The sequence below is a fragment of the Macrobrachium nipponense genome, chromosome 12 (assembly GCF_015104395.2).
Source record: "Macrobrachium nipponense isolate FS-2020 chromosome 12, ASM1510439v2, whole genome shotgun sequence".
Classification (NCBI taxonomy): Eukaryota; Metazoa; Arthropoda; class Malacostraca; order Decapoda; family Palaemonidae; genus Macrobrachium; species Macrobrachium nipponense.
Genome location: NC_087205.1, coordinates 84,992,159 through 85,010,788, shown reverse-complemented (window position 1 = coordinate 85,010,788; position 18,630 = coordinate 84,992,159). Strand labels below are relative to the sequence as shown.

The 18,630-nt window shown below is 39.9% G+C and overlaps 1 protein-coding gene across 8 annotated transcripts in view; it reads right to left on the bottom strand.

Annotated features, from left to right (window-relative positions):
• The window catches only part of LOC135224628 (uncharacterized), a 192,763-nt gene that overhangs the window by 124,926 nt on the left and 49,207 nt on the right, over nucleotides 1-18,630 (bottom strand). The window contains exons 4-5 of one of the 8 annotated variants that reach the window (XR_010316783.1): nucleotides 17,881-18,017; nucleotides 5,312-5,637 (exon numbers count right to left, since the gene is read on the bottom strand). The exons of 3 other annotated variants lie outside the window; for them this stretch is intronic. The gene's annotated coding sequence lies outside the window, so the exon portion shown is untranslated. Of the gene's footprint in view, nucleotides 1-5,311; nucleotides 7,743-17,880; nucleotides 18,018-18,630 lie in introns of those variants that run through there. 4 more of the 8 variants (XR_010316785.1, XR_010316782.1, XR_010316784.1 and 1 more) reach the window with 4 other exon arrangements.

The following is an 18,630-nucleotide window of genomic DNA, read 5'->3' as shown; positions in this document are numbered from 1 at the left end:
AAATTCAGAAAAAATTACAGAACTGAAGGTAGTAACTAGTTATTCTGAAGGAAAAACTTAGACACTTAAAATTGTAAAACTGAGAACCCAAAATGAATATAAGTAGTTCCAGAACTGTTATCAAGTTAGTCACCTTCCTTACCTCTGATTCAAATTATCTTTATGAATAAATTCTTTGAGTCATTATGGGAAATACACTGTATGCGTTTGGGAGGGAGTTGAGGATGATACAGCCTCTTAAATTGCCACATTAGCCTTCTCAATAACCTCAATACCTGGCATCCAACAAATGTTTACTTTCATTCATTTTCATATATACAGGTGGGCCCACAGTCCTATACTTCTGGTCTCACATGGTGAATGGATATTACAGATGCTTTACAGACTATGAATGTTTCTTTAGGTGTGGACAATCACACTCAGGTGGAAACTCTTTGAAGGATCCTTAAGGATCAACTTGTTTTACAGAGGTCACGCCATTAAGAAACAATGCCAACTGCAGTGCTTGCGACACTGAGCCTGTGACACCATTCCAGAATGACATCCTGAGCCATGACCATGACTGCAGTCAAGAGTGTAATCAAGGTCATGAGGATACTTGTCAGGGCAAGAGCACTGACCTAAGGATTCTACCAGAGGTTCACAGAGTCCCAAGGAAAAACTATCTCAAACATGACCTTCTGTGCTCGCACATTTAAGATAAGTGACTAAAGTAAATTATCTTCTACTGGCCTAAGATTCACCAGAAGAAGCAAGTTACAGTCAACCTCAAGATTCAGTGAAAAGCAGTAGATCAACTATTCTCCATGAATGGTCTTCATCCTCAACAGAGGAAAGGCATCATATAGGTCTGTTTTTCATTGCTTTCTTTCAGAACCATATCTTAGCAAGTCGCTACATTGGTCTTGTCAGAGAATAGGATGAGACAATGCCAGAGAGAAAGCCAACTAATCCATGACCTTCAATATTGCAAAGCAAAGCATGCTGAAGGCACCCTCAAAGCCAGAAAAGAAGATATTTAAATGTGTTGAAGGATCAGACAGTGCTTGTAGGAGATTTTGATGAAGAAAACCAACAGAACCATAGCCCTACCAGATCAAACTTCCCAAAAAGAAGTCCTCAGCAGGCTTTGTGACATTTGCAAAGTGCAGCAGCCTTAAAAAGCCAAACAGGTACCTTCAGCACCTAACTTAGGAGCAATTCCATCCAAGAAAACCTTACCATCTGTAGGTTCAGCCTCTCTCTGACCACTGCTAAAGTGAAAAGTATCGTAAATTTAAGACTTCAAATGGAGGGACAAGGAACTAGCAAAGAGTATACACACCCTGCGGCTGCAGCCCACAGAGTTCTACTAGGAAACCTGAAGGTTCCATAAGTTTTGTCTTCACAACAAATGATGTTTGAAAAAAAGAACCTAACAACCAGAACGATCCCCTCTTATGGTTTATGGACAACAGAAGATACCAGACAAGCCTTCCAGAGGCCTTATCATAACTTCAACCCCTAAAATATCCTTTCTAAAGCAAAGCTTCATAGTAGGGGAGTTAGAAGGTAAAGAAAGTACTCACTCAGTGATTACTGTTGTCAATAAATTTTTTTATTACTGTTGCCTATAATTTTTTTTACTAATGAGCAACACAAAATACCAGGCAAGCCTTCAAGAGACCTTATTCTTCTACCCCGAAAATGTCCTTTCTAAAGCAAATCTTTGCAGTAGGAGAGTTAGAAGAAGGTACAGACAGTACTCACCAAGTGAGAGTAGGAACTTTTCTCAGGAAATTCTAGAGATCATGTCAAGCGATCAGGGAAGAACTGTGGGTATAAAAGATCATCTGAACCAGTTACAAAATCCCCTTTCAGAAGGCAAGCCCTCACCCCTCTCATTGGAACCAGCAAATTGGGATGTACAGCTATGGTTCAAAGATTTTTCAACCTTTGAACTGCAAGGTAAGATTGATTGTTCTGAAAAAGACCAATAAGGAGCTACAGAATTTATTGCTTGGCTTCAATAATTGTTTGTTGGCTGCGTCACAAGATGGAGACCAATCATGGACCTCAGCCCATTAAATGAGTTTGTGAGGTAAACCTTCTGTACAAAGGGAATGGGAGTTATGAAAACAAATCCAACAGGAAGAGAGACTTACTTAAAATACGTGACCTCCAGGATGGAAATTTCCATATTCTTATTAACCCTGTGGTGGGAAGGATGCATCAAATCAGTACGTATCAAACTTTGGAGGTACTCTAACTCAATGACTAGTTGGCCATGGCAGCAAGAGCAGCAAAACCGAGATAACATCTGACCTTCTTACATCAAGTTTGTCAAACCCTCAAACTTTATGCCAACTGGGAAAAATTAAACTTGGCTGTTATATATTACTCATAATATTGGAATACACTTAAAAATACCCTTCTTGATATAAAGTTCTTACAAGTAATCTGATGCTATGCTATTCAATTTTTTAATGGCTTCCTAAGGAGGTAAAACATAGCCATCTGTAACATCATAGATTTTACATGAGCCATGGCTTACTATGTTGGGATCACTGGGATCACATTTCATTTATGGCACTTCTGAAGCAAAATTAAAAGCACATCAGCACAGAGGTATATTGTCCTATGTAATAGTATGCTAGGTAATTTATACTGTACACTAAAAAGTTACCCTTATTGGACTACAATGAACTGCTCAACCTTTACCAGTCATTAAATGGTGAAACCATATCATAGGAGCTTGGTGAACTTTCAACAAAGAAAAAACCAAGAGTTTCTAATGATTCTGTAAGCTGATTTATGAAACTGACTAGACAGTTAATTTGGTACTAGATTTGATGAAGTGTGAGAAATCAACATTTCATGGCTGTTGACAGTGAAATTCCCTCTAGAGTAACTGTATGGCTTTCTCCCTGAAGAAAACCTAGATTTATAGGCCTCTTAACTTCTGACGAAATTTTGAATAAAGAAAAGGCTTTTATCAATAAGAAATCACCTCAGAATATTAAAGTTATTAAGGCTACCCTGGTTTCCAGGAAAACTATAGTTCTAAAGAGAGGACAAATGGGATCATCCTGAACTTTTAAGTAATAATTCTCAATTTAGGAAATTCTCATGAAATATTTACAACCAGGGGCTTGTGAAAAGCTTACAGATTAAGTTTTAGGTCTAATTACTCAAACAGTAATTATCAATCATATTCAAGTGCACCAGAAAAGTTTCAGGAAGCTTAACCCAGACATTTATCTAAGTCTAAGAGTAGGCCCAAAGTAAATAAAACCAAGATGCATTTGAAGAAGAAAACTCATATGAAAGTGATGACAAATTATTGTCAGTGATAGACTTCAGGTGTACATTAAATGAAAAATCTGAAATAAATAATACAAAGTTGGGTTCCATTTGTAATTGATACAGGTGCTAGCGTGTCTATATTAACCTAAGTTCCTTCGCAACTGATACATTCTAATGTGTCTACATTAATCTGAGTATGCTCATTCATTCCACTGGTGTTTGAACCTTGAGATAAATGACTAAGGGTTAATGATATTTGGCATAGTATGTATATCAGTGTTTGGTAAAGTGGGTACAGTAAAATATCAATGGTGAGATAGTTAACCTTACATTTATATTGTACATTTTAACCATTCAAACTAATGAAAAATTAATTTTCTTTAGGTCTACAGACATCTGAAATTCATAATGCAGTAAGTGTTAAAAATGAGTAATAATTCAGTAGATCCAAAGGGATGATGTTACCCCCAAGTTAACAGGCTAGAACGACCCTTTAGAATGTTAGTGAAGACATTTCTACATAAGCTTGTAAATGAAGATGTATATAAACTTGAATTCTACGTAGATGTCCCCTGTGAGGGTTGGATGCGCGGGAGCATTGTCAAGGACACTAAGGGCTTCAGGGTAAGTTATTTGTGGTGAAGTAATTCTTGATGGCAGGAGAATGACCATATTTATATACTGGACAAAGAAATCCCTGGTGATCCACGCCTTCGAATTTGCCCTCCACAAAATGACCTGCTGATTTTCTTTAGTTACCCTATGAGACTTAAAGGCTCTGGGGTTTTCTGAGTGATATACGAGTAATAGCTTAACTTTGCAGTCACCACTAGTATTCATGAACAGCACATGGGTTAGCCTATTCTTCATATGTTTGTGGCCTGGCAAGCTCTTCTCCTCTGCCATTATGTAGTTCCTCCTAGACATCTTTTTCCAGAAGAGTCCTGTCTCGTCAAAGTTAAAGTCTTGCTGGGGAACATAACCTTCAGTTTCTACCAATTCAGCAAAACTTTAAAGAAACTCCTCAGCTGCCTTCACATCCAAACTTGCTGCCTCACAATGCCTGATGACAGAGTGAATGCTGGTCCTCTTTTTAAAATTATCAAACCAGCCCCGAAAGTCTTTGAATGACTTCTGATGCCTCATCTGTCAATGTTCCCGGCATCTTCCACACCAAATCCACATAGATGTTTCATACCTTCTCACAGATGAAGCTCTCAAACACTGTATCTCCTGCGAGCTGCCTCTCATTCAACCACACCAACAACTTCTTCATGTCTTCATGGGCAGAGGTCTGGAGTTTTTAAATAATCTTAGCACCTTCTGCTGGCGTCATAACCTTTATTGTTGAAGTAGTCAGGTCGTACTTCCCCACAAAGTCCATAATACACACACCTTGATCGTGTTTTTCTATGATTTCACACTTCATACCCAAGGCTTTTTCTTCTTCTCAGCACTGGTCTTGACACTCACTTTCTTTGGACTTATGGTGGAAACTAAGAAAGGCTCCAAAATTACAGGTACACGGTAAGAAAACAAAAAAAGAAATGTCACGAAATGCTGTGGAGATGCTCACACAGCAAGGTAACCACTTGAACTGAACAAAATTGTTCAGCTCTGATAGCTCGGTGCTGGCAATGGCGTTCCGGAACCATTGGGAGATGGCATCTCCCAAGCTCACTGGCTCGTAGCTCAAATCTCAGCTTGCTTCTTTGAGCAAAATATCACGAATGTGCTGGATTGAATCTCAGAAAACTCATATGTTGGTTCACTCTTAAATCAAGGTTTGACTGTATTCTGAATGACAGATTTATTAATTTCTAAGATGGAAGGAATGTAATACTTTATTCAACTTACTGGAATATCTATTACAAAACCTTTACTCCTGTTGAAGGAATTAAATTTTCCTATACATAATCTAATGCTATGCTATTCAAATACTTTTCATAGAGGATATAATAACCCTGTTAGTTACACTGGATTTTGGGATACCTCAGGATCATAATAAAACTATGAAAATTAAGCTTCTTTTATTATCAAAGGACCCAACAATTGATATACATATTAGCATTACTAGTTCATCTGACACAGAACAAGATCTGGAAGTATGTAGTTATCCTTGATTCAGCATTTCCGGTGAAGTCCAAATCCTCTGGCTAAGTTGTGACAAGAAGGTATGAGCACTTCAATCACTGGAGAAACTAGTTCCCAAAAACTACTTCAGGATGCCATAGCCTCAGTTGCATGTTTGTAAAAGAAGCCAGAAGCTGAATCCCAGTCACCTGTTAGCAGGAGACACATTGGTCCCTCTCTCACCCACATGTATCAATGTTTATGGATACAGAGTCAAGACTAGGAACAAGAGAAGGAGAAAAGGATATCTATAAGATTTCAAAGAGACAGGATGTGAGTAAATTAAGTGTCATCAACGATAGTGATGGAAATATATTGTATAGAGATAAAGACATAAAGAAGAGATGGCGAAAGCATTTTGAACAACTGTTAAATACTGAAAATGAGAGAGAGAGGAGACTGGGGAAGCACAGAGGGTGGAGCGACCAGTGATGGAGATACAGGATACAGAAGTGAAGAGAGCATTAAGGAAACTCAAGAATGGTAAATCACCAGGTCCATCAGAATTTCAAATTGAAATGATCAAATTACTATGTACAGATGGGGAGAAATGGATGCTGGATTTATTAAAAGCTATATGGGAAGAGGAAGAAATGCCAAGGGAATGGGAGGAGAGTCTAATGGTATATACAGTGGACCCCCACATTCGCGGACTCACACATTCGCGGATTTCTCTCAGGAACATTTCCCCGCATTATTCACAGAAAATTCACCTATTCATGGTATTTTTCTATGAGAAATATCCATAAATTCCTGTTTTTTTTATCAATGTCATCATAAAATGCATTTTCTGTGATAAAACTATTAAAAAAACCAGGTATGCAAATTTTTAGTGGGTTTAGAGGGGTGGCTTAAAGGTGAATGTGAATAAAACAGAGGTTTTGCTGAGTAGTAGGCAAGACAGACAGAATAGTAATACAAGAAAGAAGAGGCTCAATTATAAAGCAGACAGAAAAGTTTAAATACTTAGGATGTACTTTAAGCCAAGAGGGAGGATGTGAGACTGAAGTTGACAGTAGGATAAAAGCTGCATGGGGGAAGTGGAGAGAGGTAGCTGGAGTGGTATGTGATAAGAAAATGCCAAACAAGCTAAAAGTCAAGATATATAACACAGTGATAAGACCAGTGTTAATGTATGGAGCAGATACATGGGCTTTAAGAAAGGAGGAAGTAAAGCTTGAGAGAACAGAGATGAAAATGCTGAGGAGGATTATGGAAATATCGCTACTCTAGAGAGTGGATAATGATGAAATAAGAAGAAGGACAGGCTTAGTAAAGATTACAGAGGTGATAGAGTCACGACTGAGATGGTATGGGCATGTGTTGAGGATGGATGACAAGGGTAGAGTGAAGAGGGATTGGGAGGAACCTGTTAGAGGAAGAAGATCGAAAGGGAGACAGAGAATTAGATGGCGAGATAAAGTGAAAGAAGATATGGAGAGAAGAGGTGTGGTGGAGGAAGATGCTTTGATAGAAGGCAGTGGAGAAGGTGCATCAGGCAACCAACCCCTTAATGTTGGGATAATGGCGGGAAAGAAGAGTCAAGGTTGGGGTGTAAACATTCTATCTCATCAAGCAAAAAAAGGATTTTATACATCACAGGACAGGAGACAGTATATACATCAACTTTCTCTTAAATACCACCTTCTTAATTCTCCAAGCATCTGCCCAGGTTTTAGTAGCAGTCAAGTTGTGCAGCGCCAAAGACAAGTAACAATTTGGTGATTTCACCAGGGCTCAAGGGATAGATTCACTGAATTGCAAAATAATTCAAAAATATTCCTGTTATTACAAGTACGTACTATTATCATTACAGTAATATACTAAGCTAATTCATTTAACTAGTACAGGTCTGCCGTAAAGGATTTGACTTTATTAATTCTAGAGTCTACACTGTGCTTTTAAAATATTTTATAATTATAACTGGGTTAATTCAAAATGGAGATTCAGACAAAATTTCTTCAATTGATGTTTCCATATTTTTAACATTCACACACAAAATTTTTAACTGTTAGTGTTACTTCAATTTTGAACACATACAGATTGGATTTAGCAGTCTATTCATCAAATATTCCTAGGTTAAATGAGAGCAATAACTTCAAAGATGAGTAAAAATTAATTGTGAATGTAGATCCATTTTGATAAAATGAATTCAATATTAAACAAGAAGGTTGTTGTGAATCACTGGCAACGTATCCAAGGTAAAATGCTCAAGAAATCTATGTGTCCTTATGAAATTTTAATGAACTCATAGATGGTAGAAATGGCCCTTAGTCCTGTGCAGCCCGTAAGTTGGTTGGAGAAGGGTCCGAAGAATCTCACGGCTAATAAATAAGAATAAGTTCATAAAACCTAAGAGTAAGCTTAACATTGGAAATTGGTATGTCCGAACATTGAACCAGGATGGCAAATTAGAGCAGCTTTTGGCAGTTTTTGTAAAATATGGCCTGGATTTGTATGCAACCACTGCAACAAGACTGACTGGATTAGAAAAGAGAGTAGGATTGCTTTTGAACAAACAAACTAGCCAAGCATTAGAAGAATGGGAACCAGTGGATGAACGAATTATGTATGCAAGGCTGAAATCTAGTCATGGAAGTATGACAACTATAGTATGCTATGCCCCTACTGATGAAGCAGATACCAATCAAAAGGACAGCTTTTACAGTAAATTACAGGAGGTGGTTAGCAAGGTGACAAAAATTACTTTTTTATGATAAAATAATATTTTATGTATACTTACCAAGTAGTTACATAGCTATAGTTTCTAAAACCGTCGGCAGCTAGAATTTTTGAAATTTGCGGAAGCACTAGTTTGTTTTGGTCAGGGGATACCCCCCGCCCACTATCGGGGGAGTGAGGAACCAACACCATCCGAAAATCAGTTGTTTATGCCCTATTATCCATGTGAGGGGAGGAGGGCGGGCTTTGATCATGTAACTACTTGGTAAGTATACATAAAATCTTATTTTATCATAAAAAAGTCATCTTTATGTATGCAACTTACCAAGTAGTTACATAGCTGAATCCCACATTGTAGGAGGTGGGATCCATGGATATGCTCATAACTTTTTTATAATTTAATAAATACATCCATGCAGATGCTTGTTGGTCCCTACCTGTTAAGAGAGCTGAACAGTTAATTACTGCCTCTGGAAGTCGCTCGTCTTAACTCATAGGGACGTAGTGGTATAGCCATGGCTCGTCCTCTAAACAGTGGGACCCATGCAGCTAAGGAATGTCCGTGGCTAGCATGGTCAACTAAAGGATGCCCCTGCCCAGGGCGCAGTACCAAATCGACCAAATGTTACCAGAGTAAAAAAAAACATATCACCTCAACCATAACCATAAAATTCATACCCAACTCTACACTTGACTGAAGGGTACTCCTAGTACATCCATAGTACCTCCAGGCTCTCCTAAAACACTCAACAATCTCGTTCAAGGTGAAGAGATAGGCTAGGAAGGTATGACTTCCTACACAGCCTTACCCAATGCTGTGCCCGCCGCTAAATACGGACCCAGGGTACTGGAATTTTCATATACTGCTTCAATATCACGCAAGTAATGCAAGGCGAACACTGATTTACATTTCCAATACGTTGTGAATAATCGAGTCCAATGAGAGATTGTGTTTAAACGAGAGAGAGGTTGCCACTACTCTTACCTTGTGAGCTTTCTCTTTAAGTTTATTAAAGTTGGTTTCTTTCACTTGTGAATGAGCATCTACAATCACACTACGTAAGAAGAACGCCAGGGCGTTTTTAGACATCGGGCTCGCCGGATTCCTTACCGAACACATAAACGATCGTACGGGCCCCGAACTTTCTCTGTCCTTTGTAAATAACATTTCAGAGCTCTGACCGGGCAGAGCAACCTCTCTTCTTTTTTCGGTCCTACCAAGTCCGTGAGGTTTTTGATACTGAATGAACGAGGCCACACAGTTTGGAAGGGATCTCGTTTTTTGCCAAAAACCGCAAGTTTAATGCGCAAACCGCATTACCCTGTGCAAAGCCTATTCTCTTGTCCATGGCATTTATTTCACTCAACTCTTTTAGCTGTAGACAGGGCTACTAGGAATAAGGTCTTTCTCATCAAATCTCTCAATGATGCTCTTTGCAACGGCTCACACAGAGTTTCCAACAACCACTTAAGTACTACATCTAGGTTCCAAGATAATATCTTCGAACCTTTGGGTTTTTCTATATCAAAGGACTTAATGAGATCTGCAAGATCTCTATTCGACGACACTTCCAATCCTCTGTGCTTGAAAACAGATGCCAACATCGCCTTATAGCCTTTGATAGTCGCAGTAGACAGATTTCTATCTGTTCTCAAATATAAAAGAAAATCTGCTATTTCTGTTATAGTTGTTTTAGAAGACAAAACATTATGCTCTTTACACCAAGCTCTAAACACAGTCCACTTTGCCAGATAGACTTAACTTGAAGATTCCCTTCTGCACTGCGCAATAGCTCTCGCTGCTTGTCTTGAAAACCCCTTCGCTCGTAAGAGTTGTCGGACAGTCTGTAAGCGGTTAGAGACAGAGTGGATAGTCCTTGATGGAAGCTCCTAAAGTGGGGTTGTCTGAGTAGATCTGTTCTCTGAGGAAGTAACCTTGGCCAATCCACTAGAAGATCTAAAAGATCTGGAAACCATTCCTGCGCTGGCCAGAATGGAGCAATGAGAGTCATCGAAACGTGATGCGTTCTGAATTTGTTGATGACTTCTCTCACCATCTTGAATGGAGGAAAAGCGTACAAGTCTTTGTTCGACCAGTCCAAAAGCATCGCATCTGTCGACCATGCTTTCGGGTCCGGGGCTGGTGAACAGTAAAGGGGGGGACAATGGTTTCTTGCTGTGGCAAACAGATCTATCATAGGTTTCCCCCAGAGTTTCCACAATTCGAGGCATACCACTGGATTCATCATCCATTCCGTGTGAAGTACTAGCCTCCTGCGGCTCAGTTCGTCAGCGAGAACATTTGAGTTTCCCCTGAACAAACCTCGGAATTAATGTGGTTTGATTCCAATTCGCCCATACCAGCAGGCTCCTTGCCGTCTCGCAAAAAGAAAACAAGTGTGTCCCTCCATGTTTCTTTATGTAGGAGAGCGCTGTCGTGCTGTCCGAGTGTATCGCCACTACTTTGTTGCGAACTTCGTCCGCGAACTTCAGCAATCCCTAGTGGATGGCGGTCAGTTCCTTTCGATTTATATGCCACTGTTTTTGTTCTACGTTCCAAAAGCCTGATACTTCTTTTTCCCCCAGAATCACTCCCCAACCTTGATCTGATGCGTCTAAAAAGAACACTAGGTTGGGGCTCTGTGGGAGGAGGGATCTCCCTTCCGCAAGTCTGTCTCTTAACTTCCACCATTGCAGGTCCTCTTTTATTTCCTGTGTGACAGGGAACACAAAAAAAGAGTCCGGAAACTTCTTTCTGTTCCAATTCGCTCTGAGGAAGAACTGTAGGTTCCTCATATGCAGTCTCCCTAGTGTCACGAACTGTTCAATTGAGGATAGAGTGCCCAAAAGACTCATCCATTCCTTTGCAGAGCATTCCTGGAGAACTAAAAATTTTACTACCTTCAGTAGGCACGATTCGATTCTTTGTGGAGATAGAAAAGCCCGAAAACTCACTGAGTTGATCCTCATCCCCAAATAGACTAATTCCTGACTGGGGAGTAACTGCGACTTTTGTCTGTTTATTAACAGTCCTAGATCCTGAGCTAAAGTCAGGGTTTTCTGAAGGTCCTCCGTGCACCTCTCCTTTGTTTGTGAACGGAGAAGCCAATCGTCCAAGTAAAGGGATATCCTTATCCCGACTAGATGTAACCATTTTGCAATGGGAGCTAGCACTCGGGTGAACACTTGTGGTGCGGTCGAAAGCCCAAAACACATTGCTCTGAACTGGTATATTTTGTCCCTGAAGACAAAATGCAGAAACCTCTTTGAGTTTTGGTGTATTGGGATGTGAAAATATGCATCCTCCATATCGATGGAGATCATCCAATCCCCTTGACGGATTGATGAAAGGGCAGACTGATTCGTCTCCATCTTGAACTTTGTCTTTTGCACATAAAGGTTCAGAGTGCTTACGTCCAATACGGGTCTCCATCCCCCCGATGACTTGGGGACAACGAACAGACGATTGTAAAACCCTGGTGTTAGTGGCTCTTCTACTAACTCTATTGCTTTTTTTTTGCAAGAGAGACGAAACCTCTTCCGAAAGGGCAATGAACTTCTTTGAATTTTCTGAGTAAGCTGTCAAAGCTATCGGAGAGCCTGAAAAATGTGGCTTTCTCTTGAACGGAATATCGTATCCTTCTCTTAAACCCTTTACAATCCAAAGTTCCGCCCCTCTTGCTTCCCATTCTTCCCAAAACTGATGGAGCCTCGCTCCTACTGGCGGACGAAGGACTGATACACTACTTCTTGGTCGAGGGGTTGGTTGAGGATTTTTTAATAGATTTAAGGGTGAAACATGCTCTGCCCCTTGATCTTGGGAAATATCTACCGAATCCCCTGCCCCGAAAGGGTTGTCCTCAGCTGGCTGGTGAGGGGCGTACACTAGGGATATTTTCTCTAGTCCGTTTAGTGGAATGCGAGAGAAGATCCTGTGTTGCTTTCTTCTGCAATTCGGAGGCAAATAGCACTACTGTCTCTTCTGGAAACAGGTACTTCTCATCCAAGGGCGAATATAACAAGGCAGACTTTTGGGTACGAGATACTTCCTTGGATGTAAAAGAACACCATAGTTCTCTCTTCTTTAGGATACCTAACATGAAGAGAGAGGCTAGTTCCGCGGAACCGTCTCTAATCCCCTTATCTAAACAGATCACTCCCGAAATGTCTTTAAAAGCTTCCTCACTCAACATTGAATAGCTCTTCAGTTTATGTCCCAAGCCTCCTACTGTCCAGTCCAGGAAACTAAAAACTTCGAATACCTAAAAGATATTCTTAACGAGGTGGTCTAATTCTGACTCCGTAAACATTATCTTGGCCGAGTTGAAAGCCGATCTTCTCGCCGAGTCAATAAGCGCGGAGAAGTCTCCCTGGGCGGAGGCAGACACACCCAAAGAGAGAGCTTCTCCGGTTTTGTAACACAAGTGTCTCCTAGTTGAAACACAAGGAGGGAAGCAGAAGTTGACCTTGCCTTGATCCCTCTTATCCTGAAGTCAAAGGTTAATTTCCTTTAACGCTTTTCGAGCCAAAAAGGACAGTACAGGCGGTCCCCGGGTTACGACGGGGGTTCCGTTCTTAAGACGTGTCGTAACCCGAAAATCGTCGTAAGCCGGAACGACGTTCTTGAAAACATGTCCACAGGGAAAATTTCACTACTAATTTGCAATTTTTCTTAGGGCGTATCTCTAAAATTATCACTAATTTACTTTTTTTCATGTGCAACACTGTGTATTCACAAATTACTGTATATTTTCATTAAAATACAAGAGAGAGAGAGAGAGAGAGAGAAATAACTCCTTAGGTTTCAATAGATTGAAATGAACGTCTGTAGGCAACTTTTTCCCCCTCCCATAAATACATATATTTCTCCAGAGAAGAGAGAAAGAGAGGACTGTGCAGTTATGTTTGTCTGTCTATCAATTCTTTTGCTGTGAGCGAGAGAGATAAAAGGAAGAAATAGAAACACCAAATGTATGACAAGTATCTTGTTGGGATAGAGAGAGAGGAGAGAGTAGAGAGAGAGAGAGATTATAGAAGAGAGAGAGAGGGGAAGAGAAGAGAGAGATAGAGAGAGAGAGGTTTTTGTCCTTACAGTATTTAAAGAGAAAAGAAGAAATGGAAATGATTATTGTTATTTAGAGAGAGAGATATGGAATATTGAGAGAGAGTGAGAGAGATAAAAGGAAGAGAGAGAGAGAGAGGAGAGAGAGAGAGAGTTGTACCCTTACAGATTTAAAGAAAAGGAGAAAATGGAATGATTATTGTATTTAAAATACTCAGATATGAATTTTGTACTTATAGTATTATTATTGGAAAATATTAATGATAAACTTATTACATACACGTCCATGAAAATTATCTCATCTCAGTAAGAGAGAGAGAGAGAGAGAGATTACATAAACCATTAAATTCGTTGACCACTGTATGGCATTGTTAAGCTTGAGTGTCACTCGAGTTGAGGTGGGGAAATTGATACAGAAAAAGACAAAGGGAAGAATTTTCTTTTGAAATTAGTTATCGTATTATTAGTACTTCTATTATTATTATTATTATTATTATTTGAAAATATAATAAACACGTGCATCTACCATAAAAATTCTCTCATCTCAGTAAGAAAGAGGAATTATCCTTACAAGTGAAATGGAAAGGTCATTTTCATCTCTTTAAAATACGACCATTATGAATTTTGTAATTAAAGTTTTATTATTATTCTTATTATTATTATTATTAAATAACTGAAATTATCAATAAACATTTTACATACTAGTACCATAAAAATTCTTTCATCTCGGTAAAAGAGAGAGAGAGAGAGAGAGAGAGAGAGAGAGAGAGAGAGAGAGAGAGAGAGAGAGAGAGAGAGAGAGAGAGAGAGAGAGAGAGTGTTTATCTCTCTCTGTTTATAACGCTTCCAGCGAAAGAGAGGGAGGGAGTTACCACTATGTATGACACATTATTATCTTGTGTGGCAAAAGAGAGAGAGAGAGAGAGAGAGAGAGAGAGAGAGAGAGAGAGAGAGAGAGAGAGAGAGTTAACCTTAATTAAAAGTGACATGGATAGATTAGTACGTATTGTATTTCTTTAAAATACTATCACATATGAATTTTGTAATTACAGTTATTATTATTATTATTATTATTATTATTTGAAAGTATTAAAAACAAATAGTACAAGTACATAAAAAATCTTGAGTCTCAGTAAATGAGAGAGAGAGAGAGAGAGAGAGAGAGAGAGAGAGAGAGAGAGAGAGAGAGAGGGGGGGGGGAAATGTCAGGACCACGTGATTGCAACACTGCAGCTCTTCCCCAGCTCTTCCCCCTCCTGGCTGCTGTCACAGAACTTGATATATAGCTGACAGTTTTAGTACCTGGATCTGAAAAAGGTTACTGGAAGTTACTTCAAGAAGACTGGGATTTCCTTCATTCTTCCATAATTTTTTAAATATAAGCTAAAATCTTACTAATTCACTATGGCATTTTCTTTTCTTTAATGAATTGATATTATTGCTGTATAAATTAATAATAATATTTGAAAATAGTAAATCCTTTATTTATCATACTAAAAAACATACATCTTTGTAGTATAGAGAGAGAGAGAGGAGAGAGAGAGAGAGAGAGAGAGAGAGAGAGAGAGAGAGAGAGAGAGAGAATTATAGTGATTGTTTTCGTTGGAAAATACAAAGAGAGAGAGAGAGAAACTGTGCTAAACTATAAAGGATTCTTATCTTATCATAGTATGTGTTTTTTAAAAGCGTCGTAAACTCGGAGCGTCGGAAGCGTCAGCGTTGTAACCTCGGAACAAGCGTCGTAACCCAGGGCGGATTTTTCAATTAATATTTAAGAAAAAGCGTCGTAACCTCGGAACGTCGTAAGCCGGACCCGTAACCTGGGGACCGCCTGTACTAGTTTCGGTAATTTCCTGGAGTCTTCCTGGTTGTCTCTCATGTAAGAAGACACTAGAAACGTGGGGGTTACTGGCGAGAATGAATCTGAAAAATTGTCTACAGTGTAAAAAAGCAAGGCTTTGTAGGCAGTGAGAGAAGACTATTTATCCCCCTCTTCTCCTTTCTCTTCTTCTTCGGCTGAAGAAATAGGTGATAAGGTCTCTACAGGTTGGATAGGGGATGTCGCAGATTGAATAAAGCCCAAAATGCTGTCTAACTTATTCTGGATGGCTGACAGAGAAAGATCGGGGGCAGCCATCACCTGACATCCTGTTGGTAGGCTCGAAGCTGAAATTGATGACATAGGCTGTTTGAGCGCTTCAGACTGGTCCCTCTGTGCACTTGGTTGCATATATACCTGTGGATGCTCAGGCGCTAGTGGGCACTCGGGCGCTAGCAGACGCCAGGGTGCTAGTGGGCGCTCTTGGACACTCAGGCGCTCTTGAACGCTCGGGTGCTCATGGATTCCTGGGCACTAGTGGGCACTCGGGAGCTAGTGGACGCTCGTTTGCAACTGTATTCCTGGGCACCAATGGACGCTCAAGAGCCAAAGGTTGTTCTAGCGTCGCCGCGGAAGTTCCAGGCGCCAAAGGCTGCTCTGGTGAGCGGGCAAACTGTGGCGCCGATGGGCGCTCGGGAGTCGGCGGGTTCTCATGCTCCGAACACTGAAGATGTCTCCCAGGAGTCTCGGGAATTACAGGAGGGACTGATGGCAGTCTTACCTGTCCTTCAGTATAACTTGTGCAGACCGGTGCTGAAGACATCTCCGAAAGTCTACTCTTCCCCATACTCTTCACCTCTGAACGTCTGCTAGAGGAAGACTTTCTCGACGACGACTTTGACTTAGAGGATGTGATCCTCTCACTACGACGTCCCTCTCCTGCCATATCCTAAGAGAATCTCTCTGGAGTCCCAAAAGCTACACGAAGGCTGTTCCTTCCATAAAGGGCTAGCCTTTTTACAGGGGACTGGAGAGGGAGACAACTTACGAGCCCTCCTTTTCAATGGACGGGACTCCTTTAGAGACGACTTTCCAATGGCTCTCTGTTGCGATCTGGGATTTATCAACGGAATCGCCAGAGGGGGCGACTGCTCATGGGCAGACCCCACTAACCTCCCTTGGGCTACCAGTATACCTCCTCCCAGGTTCTGGGGAGTTTGACAGGGACCTTTGCCTTTGAGAATCAGTGGGCCGAACAGCCACCTCCTCCACCACACTTACACTTGCACTCACTTCACCACTTACCTTGTCCATTAGGGTTTTCATGGACGCTCCTAATTTCTCCATTGCTTGGAGCATGATCGAAAATTTCTGATTGACTCTTGCCTCTAAATTGGCCACAGCATCGGGTATGGGTGTGAGAGAGCCAAGATTAGGACTGGGAATGACAGGTGGAGGGGAAGGTTCAGAAAGAGACAAATTATCATTAGACAATTCCTGAATAATTAAGTTTTTTGCTTTAGCTCTAGAAGCCGCTTTTCTCTTTTTATCTCTCTCTAACTTGTTCGTGTAACTAGTCAAGATCTTCCAAGTTCTTTGATCCCAATTGATACACTCCCAATAAGTTTAATCTGGTGTACAAGTCTGTCCCCTACAACCTGTGCAAATTGAATGAGGATCATTACCCACTTTAGCGATCCTAGTATTGCAGCCTTTACTACAATACCTAATCCCAAATGAACTAGTGTCTGACATTATGTAGACCAATTCAAAACTAGTGAATTTTGGTGCAAAACTATTTATAACTATTTCAATTCCTAAATAGCTATCACCGAAAACAAAACTTCCAATATTCAGAGTACTTCACCAAATAACTCCAACAAAGAGCGACGGCAAAGAATTCCAAAAATTCCGCTGCTACTGAAACTGTTGACAGTACCAGCCAGCAGAAACAACTGATTTTCGGACAAAGTTGGTTCCTCACTCCATCGATAATGGGCGGGGGTATCACCTGACCAAAACAAACTATCGCTTCCGCAAATTTCAAAAATTCTAGCTGCCGACGGTTTTAGAAACTATAGCTATGTAACTACTTGGTAAGTTACATACATAAAACATGATATTCTTCTTTGGAAGGGGGACATGAATGCAAAACTAGGTAATGATAATGATGGTTTCAGTGAGTGCATGGGTGTCCATGGTGTAGGGGAGATGAATGATAATGGTGTTCGATTTACCAGTTTTTGTTTAGTTAATGAATTGATAATATGCAGCACACTGTTTGAACACAGATATACATAAGTATACTTGGACATCTCCCTGTGGAAAATACTGCAACCAAATTGACCATTTAACAATAAATGATTACATTATAGAGTGCAGGAACAGATTTACAGTTTTAAGAGATGCTACCTGATGAAGAAGTAGAGATGGATGGAATATTCATTGTAAAAAAGTTGAAGAAATCTTTCAGGAACCTGCCAACATCACAATAAGACAGGGAAGTGGAGCAAGACGAAAGAAATGGATGAGTTGTGAAACATGGAAACTGATAGAGAAAAGAAGAATGGTAAAACTTAACTTTGAATCATTAAAGGAAAACTCCACATCTGACCATATTACAAACTGAATATATCAGCCTTGATAGCGAAGTAAAGAGGTGTTGTAGAAAAGACAAAGATGGTTCATAGATTCTACTGCAGATAAGACAGTACATAATCTAAACAGAGGAGATGGAAGAAGTAAAAGATATGCATATGAGGGTATTTGAGAAATCACTGGAAAGAAGAGGAAGAGATGAGTTACCTGGCAGAAATAAAAATGGAAATCTTCTAACTAAGGAATCTGAAATTTGAGCTAGATGGAAAGAACATGTTGAAGAGACACTAAATATACCAACCTCAGCAAACGAGAAAGACATCCTTGAGGCCAAACATGATCTTCCTATAGATGTAAGTGACATTAGATTGGCAGAGGTCATTTTGGCAATCAAACAAATGAAAAACTATAAGCCACTCGGAATGGATGGTATTGCATCTGAAATGTTAAAGACTGATGAGACTCAAACAGCAATTGTGTTCAATGAATATTTCAATCATATATGGCGAGATGAAGTTACGCCTGTTGAATGGAAAAAGAGAGGGATTATTGTTAGAGTACCCAAGAAGGGAGATTTGAGAGACTGTGGGAATTGGCGAGGGATCACACTGTCACCAGTATGTATGAAAGTTTTTCCAAGATAATATTGAACAGAATAAAACTTGTAATAGATAGAATACTTTGAAAAGAGCAAGCAGGTTTCAGAAAGGGTAGAGGATGTGACAATCAAATTTTTATTCTACGACATAGAGCTCAACAGTGTAACAAACTAAAATCACCTCTTGTTTTATGCTTTGTGGATTTTGAAAAAGCATTAGATAGTATTTCATGTAGTACGTTAAAAAAGATTCTGAGGCACTATGGGATACAAGAAAAGATTGTAAACATCATAACGGATATGCATAGTGGAACTTGTAGGTAATGGTTGATGGTAGTCTTGCAGATGCATTTGAAGTCAAGACTGGAGTACTACATGGTGGAATACTGTCCTCTCTACCGTTTATTATGGTGATTGATTACGTTATGACCAAGGTAATGCAAGGAATGAATA